Consider the following 12288-nt stretch of genomic DNA (forward strand, 5'->3'; position numbering starts at 1 on the left):
CCGCCCCTCAGTCTGTCCGTCAGCCAGTCCGACCGTCTGTCCGTCAGTCCATCTGTCAGTCCGTCCGTCCCTCAATCCGTCCGCCAGCCAGTCCGTCTGTCCGTCAGTCCACCTGTCAGTCCACCCGTCCCTCAGTCGGTCCGTCCGTCAGCCCATCTGTCAGTCAGTCCGTCCCCCCCTCAGTCCGTCCGTCGGACAGTCCGACCGCCCGTCCCTCGGTCCGTCCGTCAGTCAGTCCGTCCGTCAGTCCATCTGCCAGTCCGTCCGTCGGACAGTCCGACCGTCCGTCCGTCCAGCAGTCCGTCCGTCAGCCCATCTGTCAGTCCGTCCGCCCCTCAGTCTGTCCGTCGGACAGTCCGTCCGTCAGTCCATCTGTCAGTCCGTCCCTCAGTCCGTCCGTCAGCCAGTCCATCTGTCAGTCCGTCCGTCAGTCATTCCGTCCGTCCGCCTTCACCAGCGGCCTGGTGGCCCTCTCGGGGCCAGCCGCGGTCTAGGCGCCGCTTAGCGCGCACACACAGCCCCTGCTCCCGCTCCCTGACACGTCCACCCCCCCGAACCAACACCGGATCGACCCCACGCGCGCGGTCGGGATGGATCCCAGGACAGCTAGAAGCGAAGCTCCCCACGTACACACCTCTGTGCTCTGTGTGTGGCGGGGGTGGGGGTGTCAGGCTCCGTCTGATTCAGAAGGGCCTGAGGAGTCCCGAGGGGAACAGAGCAGGAGTGGGGAGGCAACTCTGTACAATCTGGTATTAAGGGAATTGACATGCAAATCAGATGCAAAATGCAGCGATTGTTTTTGATTCACCACATCAACATTTTTTTTTTTTTTTTTTTTGCCATAGGACTGCAGCTGCAGGACCCTGTTGCATCCATCCAGGGCTATTTCCAGAGTCTTTTGGCACGAGGAGTCGATTCCAGTTCTGCTCCCACTACCGCCCTTTTGCTCTTCCATGCCCCTGTCGCTGAACCAAACAGGAACCAGAGCATAGTAGATAGAGCCTGGGCCTGGAAGCCAGAAGGTCATGGCTCTCTTCCTCCCTTCAAGGCCCTGCTGAGAGCTCACCTCCTCCAGGAGGCCTTCCCAGACTGAGCCCCTTCCTTCCTCTCCCCCTCGTCCCCCTCTCCATCCCCCCCATCTTACCTCCTTCCCTTCCCCACAGCACCTGTATATATGTATATATGTTTGTACATATTTATTACTCTATTTTACTGGTACATATCTATTCTATTTATTTTATTTTGTCAGTATGTTTGGTTTTGTTCTCTGTCTCCCCCTTTTAGACTGTGAGCCCACTGTTGGGTCGGGACTGTCTCTAGATGTTGCCAATTTGTACTTCCCAAGCGCTTAGTACAGTGCTCTGCACATAGTAAGCACTCAATAAATACGATTGATGATGATGATGATGGGTTCTAATCCCACTCCGCCATCTGTCTGCTGGGTCGCACTGGGCAAGTCACCTAACTTCTCTGTACCTCCGTTACCTCATCTGTAAAATGGGGATTAATTACTGTGAGCCCCATGAGGGACAGGGACTGTGTCCAACCCGATTTGCTTGTACTCACCCCAGCACTTAGTACGGTGCCTGGCACACAGTAGGAGCTTAAAACAATACCACAATTATTAAGAACAAAGGGGAAGCTAACAAAAATGGTACACGGCACCTAGAAGCACACACACAGACACACACACACCCTGGGCCTCCCTCATCCCCTGCCCCAGAATGTGCACCTCTGCCTAGCGTCCTACTTGCCCCCACTGGGCACCCAATATAGACCCGTTCGAGACACTCCAAAAAAAGACTTTCTTTATAAAAACATGCATGTGGGCAGTAGCAGAAGCTCAACAGGCAAGACCAAATGTGCTCATCCCCTGCCTCCAGCATTCTGTGTATGTTAGGTTCCCTCCCCTGTAAGTCTTTGATCACATGCCACACATGTTCTGACCACAGCAAGCATAGCCTCATCTTTCTGCTGCCCCCAAGGAGGGGGGGAGTGATGTAAATTTAATCATGGAAAAAAGCATGATTAGTGTGGCCTCTCAGGGAGTGGGGAGGCGGGAATGTTCCCTGGGGCACCGGCGTGGGCTCCTCCCCAGAACGGTTCTGGTCCACGCATGCGCTCGCACACTCCCCCACATACCCAGATGCGCGTCTGTGTCGGAGAAGGCAGCCTCTCCCAATCTGTGTATAGACATTAATCACAGTGGAAAATCATTCATATCGCAGGAGACCGGCTTAGCCTGGGGAACGGACAGAAAAGGCAGGAGCTTAAATCCTGTGAGAAAGGACTGGATGGGGGTGGAGGGGTAAGAGAAGGGGACGAGGGTCAGATGTGAAGACTGAGTCAAGGGACAAGTCCTTCGTGGTTCAAGGGTCCTCCCTACCTGTCTTTGGGACCCTAAAGGGCCCCTCCACCAGCAGCAGGAGCAGCAGTTCAGGGAGCAGGCCACATTTCAGGCCCTTTTCTCACCCGAGATTTCAATGCTGGGGCTGGATATAATAAAAATAATAGCATTTGTTAAGTGCTTACTATGTGCAAAGCACTGTTCTAAGCGCTGGGGAGGATACAAGGTGATCAGGTTGTCCCACCTGGGGCTCACAGTCTTAATCCCCATTTTACAGGCGAGGGAACTGAGGCTCAGGGAAGTTAAGCGACTTGCCCAAGGTCACACAGCAGATGTCTGGGTCCTGAAATTGGAGCAACGTCTGCCATTCCTGTCGGGAGCCGACCCTCAGGTCTCATCACCAATTTTCCGGCTTATCTGTCTGACCACTGCCGTCTCACGGCCTGACTTTCTCTTCTCGCTGCCCTCACTTACCCCCTTCACCCAGGGAAGAGAATTTCTAGCATCCAAGTTCTTTCCATAAAGGTCTCCAATCAGTCCATAAGTACTATTTATTGAGCACCCACTGTGTGCCGAGCCCTGTGCTAACCACTGAGTACAACAGAGCAATAAGATAATAATAACGGTATTAAAGAAGTACTCACTCTGTACCAAGAGCTGGGGTAGATACATGGTAATTAGGTCAGCCGGTGCCCGTCCCGCATGGGAGAACAGGGGTTGAATCCCCTCTTCACAGAGGAGGAAACGGAGGCACAGAGAAATGAAGCGACTTGCCCAAGCTCACACAGCAGGTAGGTGCACAGTCGGGATGAGAACTCGGGTCCCCTGACTGCCAGGGTGTGCTCTTTCCACTGAGCCACACTGCTTCTCCGGGAGTTTACCGTCCAGTGAGAGAGATGGGCACTAAAATAATTTGGCAGCTAGGAGAAGGAAAAGAGGACATGGATATAACAGTGCTTAAGTAATGGGGAAAGTAAGCTTGGCACAAGGGCTGCAGGCGGTTGGGAGTCCACGAATGCTCAAGTGGTGCAGAAATGCTGAAGTGGCAGTCGGGAGGCTATAACGTGGGGGGTATAGAAATGGGGATTAAGACTGTGAGCCCCATTTGGGACAAGGGCCCTGTCCAACCAGAGTACTTTGTATCTCCCCCGGCGCTTAGAACGGCGCCTGGCGCATCATCATCATCAATCGTATTTATTGAGCGCTTACTGTGTGCAGAGCACAGTACTAAGCGCTTGGGAAGTACAAATTGGCAACATATAGAGACAGTCCCTACCCAACAGTGGGCTCACAGTCTAATAGGAGGAGACAGAGAACAAAGCCAAACATACTAACAAAATAAAATAAATAGAATAGATATGTACAAGTAAAATAAATAGAGTAACACATATGTACAAACATATATACATATATACAGGTGCAGTGGGGAAGGGAAGGAGGTAAGATGGGGGGATGGAGAGGGGGACGAGGGGGAGAGGAAGGAAGGGGCTCAGTCTGGGAAGGCCTCCTGGAGTAGGTGAGCTCTCAGTAGGGCCTTGAAGGGAGGAAGAGAGCTAGCTAGTAAGCACTTAACAAATACCATTTAAAAAAAAAAACAAAACTGGGGAAGGCCTCCCTGCAGGAAATGGGATTTCAGGAGGGCTGTGAAGATGGGAAAGCTGGGGTCTGCTGCTGAATTCGAAGGTGCGGGGGAGGGTTTTCCAGGCAGGGCGGGGAAGGGCACGGACAAGAAGTCAGAGGCCAAAGAACGTGGCCCATTGAGCAGGTAACTGAGGAGGAACAGAGGGAGAGTTGAGAGTAGTGGGAGAGGACAGCAGGTAAGTAAGGAGAGAGCTGACGGAATGTCTTCAATCCATTGATGTGGAAAGGCATGGGTAAACCACTGGAGGGTTTTGAAGAATGGAGAGATGTGGGCAGAACAACATCTTTAAAAAAATGATCCAGGCAGCAGACTGAAGTATGGACTGAAGAAGGACGAGGCTGGAGGCAGGAAGACAGCACGGCGTAGTGGACAGATCATGGGCCTGGGGGTCAGAAGGTCATGGGTTCTAACGCTGCCTCCACCATTTGTCTGCTGTGTGACCTTAGGCAAGTCACTTCACTTCTCTATGCCTCAGTTCCCTCACCCGTCAAATGGGGATGGAGACTGGGAGCCCCACATGGGACAGGGACTGTGTCCAACCCAATTAGCTTGTATTCACCCCAGTGCTTAGTACAGTGCCTGGCACACAGCAAGCGCTTAACAAATACCATAATTATTATAATTAGTACCAATGAAGATGGATGCAGTAGCCAAGCCAGGGTATGGGAAGAGCCCAGACCAGCATGGTGGCCATTTGGTTGAAGAGGAAGGGGTGGATCTCCTAATGTCCTAACTCCACCCCTTAGAGGATCTAGCTCTAATCAGGATTTTGCAGGGCAGATTGCTCTTCCCCCTTCCTGCTCTAATGGCTGGAACTTTTTGGGCAGGTTGGTAACTACAGAAATGGGGTGGGGGAAAGCAGGAAATGTGCCCCGAGGGAGCTGAGAGAGAGGAGTCGTGCGTGAGTGAGAACGCGGTAAGGTATCCGTGTTTAGTGTATGAGGTTGGAAGCATGAAGCATGTAACATGTGATACAGTGGAAGGTAGGGATGTGAAATGTGTCTGGTGTTAGGATGTGTGGATATGGGTCTTTATGTTGCATGGGTTTTACATACAGCTTGTTGGGCAAGTGTGTACTCTAGATGGTAAATAGATACGAATGCATTTAGGTGCCAGGTCTGGATTACATGTAAATTGTTATAGTAATATCTTATTTTTATCATCATCATTATTACATGAACCATGCACAGGAGGGAATGCCTGGAGGGGTGGTATTTAAGTGACAGAATGGGATGTGAAGGGGTGGTTAAATATAAGAGTTGGTGGATAAGAGTGGGGTGTGTGTGTGTGTAAGTGGTGGGCATCCAGCTGATGCAAACTTTTGTTAGGTCAAGGTCAAAACATCTAGCTAGTCCTGTCTTCTTAGCTTCTCCTCCCCTCCAGAAGAATGAAAGAAATAGAATGCACACAGTATTTGGACAGGATCCATCCTCCTGCATTAGTAGATTAGGTCACAGACCGCCGCTGAACTGCTGCCCTCCGGCTTCCCAACCTGCCATTTTGGCACAAATCAATCAATCAATCGTATTTATTGAGCGCTTACTGTGTGCAGAGCACTGGACTAAGCGCTTGGGAAGTACAAGTTGGCAGCATATAGAGACAGTCCCTACCCAACAGTGGGCTCACAGTCTAAAAGGGGGAGACAGAGAACAAAACCAAACATACTAACAAAATAAAATAGAATAGATATGTACAAGTAAAATAAATAAATAGAGTAATAAATATGTACAAACATATATACATATATACAGGTGCTGTGGGGAAGGGAAGGAGGTAAGATGGGGGGATGAAGAGGGGGACGAGGGGGAGAGGAAGGATGAGGCTCAGTCTGGGAAGCTCTCCAACCACTGATTGGGAATATCAAATTAGAGATATTTAATATTTAAACTTTCGGGGGCCTAGGCCAGGCCCCGGGTCCACCAATCCCTCTAGACTGTGAGCTCCTTGTGGGCAGGGAAGGTGTCTATCAACTCTACTATCTTGTTCTCTCCCACACATCTAGTACAGGGCTCAGCACCAAGCGAAAGCTCAATAAATCCTATCGACTGATTGATCAGTTGATAGTCCCAGGCTGGCATGTGGTCCCCCAAAAGTCCAGGCCTGCAATGCCACCTCCCTGTGCCCTGTGCTTCGGTCCGGCCACGTTTGTGGGGGGCGGGGGGGGGGGGAGAGAAGTGCAAGTAAATGTCCAAGTGTGGTAGAGGGGCTCTCTCCCCAGCCCCCTTCACATCCAGCAGACAACTGCTCTTCCTATTTTCAAGGCCTTTCCGAAATCACATCTTCAGGAGGTCTTCCCTGATAAATCTCTCACTGCCCCACCTAACTTTCCCCTCCAACTACTACTTCAACACTTCTGAGTCACTGAAGCACGTGGGTGCTCGAAACCCCCCTTCCCCTCCCCACTGTACTGATGTACAGCTCTTTCAACTCTCTTCCTCTTACCTGTAATTTATTTTAGTATCCTGAGGGCAGTGAACAGGTCTGCTAATTCCACTGTAATAACTGTGGTATTTGTTAAGCGCTTACTATGTGCCAAGCACTATAATGAGCGCTGGGGGAGGTAGAAGGTGATCAGATCTGACCCACGTGGGGTTCACAGTCCAATTAGGAGGGAGAAAAGGAAATGGATCCCCATTTTACAGATTCTGCAACCGTTTAGTACAGCACTGTGCACAGAGTAAGTGCTTCACAGCTCCATAAACTCTGACTGATTGATGGGGCAGTGGTACATACACGGGAGTGGGTCTTTGCTGGTGTGTCCTTTCTGTCGACACCTCCAACCCTCCAAGGGTGATGGCTGTTCTTCCTCCTGCGTCCACTGTTTGTAGATGTTTTGTGTTTATGCCGCTCCTGGAAAGCAGGAAAAGCGTGTCATGCTTCTGTTATAGCCTTCTAAGAGCTCAATACAGTCCTCTGCACTCCGTAGGCACGCAATAAATACCACCGACTGCTGGATCGACTTAACAGACAATTACGGAGGCAGTCCCTGACCTCATGAGTCTCTTGGCGGCCCCTGACCTCACTTTTTTCTCAGTGACCCCTGTGACCCCAAAAGCCTCTCAGCAATTCCTTTGACCCCATGAGTCTCTCAGGGGACCCAGGCCAGGTGTCCTGTGAAGCATATTTCACACTCAGGGCAGCCCACATGCCCCGAGAAGCAGCATGGGGTAGTGGATAGAGCCCGGGTGTCACAGAGAAGCAGTGTGGCTCAGTGGAAAGAGCCCGGGCTTTGGAGTCAGAGGTCATGGGTTCAAATCCCGGCTCCGCCACTTGTCAGCTGTGTGACTTTGGGCAAGTCACTTTATTTCTCTGGGCTAAGCAACCTCATCTGTCAAATGGGGATTAAGCCTGTGAGCCCCATGTGGGACAACCTGATCACCTTGTAAACTCCCCAGCGCTTAGAACAGTGCTTTGCACATAGTAAGCGCTTAATAAATGCCATCATTATTATTATTATTATTATAAGGCCCTGGGTTCTAATCCCAGCTCCGCCACTTGTCAGCTGTGTGACTTTGGGCAAGTCACTTCATTTCTCTGGGCTAAGCAACCTCATCTGTCAAACGGGGATTAAGCCTGTGAGCCCCACGTGGGACAACCTGATCACCTTGTAAACTCCCCAGCGCTTAGAACAGTGCTTTGCACATAGTAAGCGCTTAATAAATGCCATTATTATTATTATTATTATTATTATAAGGCCCTGGGTTCTAATTCCAGCTCCGCCACTTTTCTGCTGTGTGACGTTGGGCAGGTCACTTTACTTCTCTGTGCCTCAGTACCCTCATCGGTAAAATGGGAATTGAGACTGTGAACCTCACATGGGACAGGAACTGGGACCAACCCCATTCGCTGGTATCCACCCCAGTGCTTAGTACAGTGCCTGGTGCATAGTAAGTGCTTAACAAATACCATACTTATTATGATTGTAATTATTATTATTGTTTAACTCGTGCAGGCAGAGCTGTAGCGGCTCTCCCCAAGGGGTTGTGGAAGTGGGGGTTCGGACAACCCCGCCCTCTCCCCCAGCCCACGGGCAGGTGAGGCCCAGGACCGGCCCTGCTGCAGGGGAGCGTGGCGGGGTGTGCTGGGCCGGGCTCCTGACCCTGTGCTGAGGTCACAGGTCAATCAAGAGGCAGGAGCAGTGTTGTGTACAGACCAGACCATGGGCCCAGGGGTCAGAAGGTCCTAGGTCCTCATCCCTGCTTCACACTGAGAGGCAGCGTGGCTCAGTGGAAAGAGCACGGGCTTTGGAGTCAGAGGTCATGGGTTCGAATTCCAGCACCGCCAATTGTCAGCTGTGTGACTTTGGGCAAGTCACTTCACTTCTCTGTGCCTCAGTTACCTCATCTGGAAAATGGGGATGAAGACTGTGAGCCCCCTGGTGGGACAACCCGATCACCTTGTAACCTCCCCAGCGTTTGGAACAGCGCTTTGCACATAGTAAGCACTTACTAAATGCCATTATTATTATCATCCCTGCTCCACTGCTTGTCTGCTGTGTGACCTTGGGTGAGCCATTTCACTTCGTGGGCCTCAGGTACCTCGACTGCAAAACGGGGATTGAGACTGTGAGCCCCACGTGAGACGGGGACCGGCTCCAACCTGATAACCTCGCATCCACCTTGGTGCCCAGTACGGTGCCTGGCATGTAGTAAGCCCTCAATCAATGCCATAAAGAAGAGGAGGGGGAGGACGGGTGATGGCGGGGAGGTTGCTCACCGGGGCCAAAATGCTGAGCTGAGCGGGGCGGCGGGGGTCGGGTCAGGGCAGGCCCGGGCGGAAGCAGGTCTGCATGGCAGGAGCCGCCCTGTCTAAGCGGCAATGGGTCGGAGCCCTCCCCCCCCCCAACACACACACACACACACACACACACACACACACACACACACACACACACACACACACACACACACACACACACACACACACACACACACACACACACACACACCCCCCCCCCCCCCCCCCCCCCCCTCGGCCTGGCGCCCCCGGCTCCCACCCCGCCAACCTTCGGACGGGCCCAAGACGGGGTCCAGCCTGGGTCCCGCGTTGGGAAGCCCCCCTCTTCCTCCCTTCAAGGCCCTACTGAGAGCTCCCCTCCTCCAGGAGGCCTTCCCACACTGAGCCCCTTCCTTCCTCTCCCCCTCGTCCCCCTCTCCATCCCCCTCATCTTACCTCCTTCCCTTCCCCACAGCACCTGTCTATATGCATATATGTCTGTACATATTTGTTACTCTATTTATTTAACTTGTACATATCTATTCTATTTATTTTATTTTGTTAGTATGTTTGGTTTTGTTCTCTGTCTCCCCCTTTTAGACTGTGAGCCCACTGTTGGGTAGGGACCGTCTCTATATGTGGTCTCTATATGTTGCCACCTTGTACTTCCCAAGTGCTTAGTCCAGTGCTCTGCACACAGTAAGCACTCAATAAATACGATTGATTGATTGATTGATCCAGGCCGGGGCCTCGGCGGGGAGCGCCCCCTCCAGGCCGGGCCCGCGGCGGGGGGCGTCCCCTACAAACCTGGGGGCTGCGGCGGGGAGCGCCCCCTACATCCAGGCCGGGACCGTGGCGGGGAGCGCCCCCTACAGGCCGGGGCCCGCGGAGAGGAGCGCCCCCTACAGGCCGGGGAGCCGCGGCCGAGAGCGCCCCCTACAAGCCGGGGGGCCGCGGAGGAGAAGCATGGTGGCTCAGTGGAAAGAGCACGGGCTTTGGAGTCGGAGGTCTCGGGTTCGAATTCCAGCACCGCCAATTGTCAGCTATGTGACTTGGGGCAAGTCACTTCACTTCTCTGTGCCTCAGTTCCCTCATCTGTAAAATGGGGATGAAGACTGTGAGCCCCCCGTGGGACAACCTGATCACCTTGTAACCTCCCCAGCGCTTAGAACCGTGCTTTGCACATAGTAAGCTTTTAATAAATGCCATTATTATTATTATTACAAGCCGGAGCCCGCGGCGGGGAGCGCCCCCTTCAGGCCGGGGCCGCGGCGGGGAGCGCCCCCTACAGGCCGGGGGCCTGCGGCGGGGAGCGCCCCCTACAGTGCGGGGCCCGCGGAGAGGAGCGCCCCCTACAGGCCGGGGGGGGGGCCGCGGCGGGGAGCGCCCCCTACAGGCCGGGGCCGCGGCGGGGAGCGCCCCCTACAGTGCGGGGCCCGAGGAGAGGAGCGCCCCCTCCAGGCCGGGGGGGGGGGGCCGCGGCGGGGAGCGCCCCCTCCCTCCAGGCCGGGGCCCGGCGTCTGTGCGTGCGGGAGGAGGGAGGAAGAGGGGCCGGGGGCCGGGGGGGGGTCCGGGGCGGGCCCGGGCGGGCGGCGGCCGGTCCGGGAATGTTGGGAATGCGGGCGGCCGGGCAGGAGGGCGGGCGGCGCGGGCGGCTGGCCCCCGGGGCGGAGGCGGGAGGCGGGAGGCGGGGGGGCGGGGCCGGTCTGGGCACGCGCCGGGCACGCCGGCCCCAAGCGGGGGCGGAGAGAGAGGGAGAGGGAGAGGCCGGGCGGAGCCCCAGCTTCCCCCGTCCCGGCCGGACCGCCCGCCCGCCCTTGTCCAGCCCTCCGACGGGGATGGGGGGCTCTTCCTCCCGCCCCACTCCCCCCAGGAGGGGCGACCCTCCAGTGGCTAACAATCAATCTGCGCATCAGGCAGAAACTCCTCCCCCTGGGCTTCCAGGCCGTCCATCCCCTCGCCCCCTCCTACCTCACCTCCCTTCTCTCCTTCTCCAGCCCGCACCCTCCGCTCCTCCGCCGCTAATCTCCTCACCGGGCCTCGTTCTGGCCTGTCCCTCCATCGACCCCCGGCCCACGTCCTCCCCCTGGCCCGGAATGCCCCCAATCCCTCTGCCCCTCCGCCAAGCTCGCTCTCTTCCTCCCTTCAAGGCCCTACTGAGAGCTCCCCTCCTCCAGGAGGCCTTCCCACACTCAGCCCCCTCCTTCCTCTCCCCCTCGTCCCCCTCTCCATCCCCCCCATCTTACCTCCTTCCCTTCCCCACAGCACCTGCATATATGTGTGTACGTATTTATTACTCTGTTTATTTTACTTGCACATATCTATTCTACTTATTTTATTTTGTTAGTATGTTTGGTTTTGTTCTCTGTCTCCCCCTTTTAGACTGTGAGCCCACTGTTGGGTAGGGACTGTCTCTATATATTGCCAACTTGGACTTCCCAAGCGCTTAGTCCAGTGCTCTGCACACAGTAAGCGCTCAATAAATACGATTGATTGATTGATTCCCCCAATCCGAACTATTGCCCCCCACACACCCCGGCTTCTCGCCCAGGCCCTGCTCCCCTGCCACCATCTAGGCGTCCCGCATGGAGAAGCAGCTTGGCTCTGTGGAAAAGAGCACGGGCTTGGGAGTCAGAGGTCATGGGTTCAAATCCCGGCTGTGTGACTTCGGGCAAGTCACTTCAATTCTCTCAGGGTGCCTCAGTTACCTCATCTGTAAAATGAGAGCTCACCTCCTCCAAGAGGCCTTCCCAGACTGAGCCCCCTTTTTCCTCTCCTCCTCCCCATCTCCCCGGCCCTACCTCCTTCCTTTCCCCACAGCACCTGTATGTATGTTTGTACAGGTTTATTACTCTATTTATTTTACTTGTACACATTTACTATTCTATTTATCATCATCAATCGTATTTATTGAGCGCTTACTATGTGCAGAGCACTGTACTAAGCGCTTGGGAAGTACAAATCGGCAACATATAGAGACAGCCCCTACCCAACAGTGGGCTCACAGTCTAAAAGGGGGGAGGCAGAGAACAAAACCAAACATACTAACCAAATAAAATAAATAGAATAGATATGTACAAGTAAAATAAATAGAGTAATAAATATGTACAAACATATATACATATATACAGGTGCTGTGGGGAAGGGAAGGAGGTAAGATGGGGGGATGGAGAGGGGGACGAGGGGGAGAGGAAGGAAGGGGCTCAGTGTGGGAAGGCCTCCTGGAGGAGGTGAGCTCTCAGTAGGGCCTTGAAGGGAGGAAGAGAGCTAGTGCCAAGCACCGTTCTGAGCCCACTGTTGGGTAGGGACCGTCTCTCTAGGTTGCCAACTTGGACTTCCCAAGCGCTCAGTCCAGTGCTCCGCACGCAGTAAGCGCTCGATAAATACGATTGAATGAATGACTGTTCGAAGCGCTGGGGAGGTTACAAGGTGATCAGGTGGCCCCACGGGGATTCATCCCCATTTTACAGATTCGAATCCTGGCTCCTCCACTTGCCTGCTGTATGACCTTGGGCAAGACACTTAACCACTCTGTGCCTCAGTCAGTCAGTCGTATTTATTGAGCGCTTACTGTGTGCAGAGC

Source organism: Tachyglossus aculeatus, chromosome 6 (genome assembly GCF_015852505.1).
Source record: "Tachyglossus aculeatus isolate mTacAcu1 chromosome 6, mTacAcu1.pri, whole genome shotgun sequence".
Lineage (NCBI taxonomy): Eukaryota > Metazoa > Chordata > Mammalia > Monotremata > Tachyglossidae > Tachyglossus > Tachyglossus aculeatus.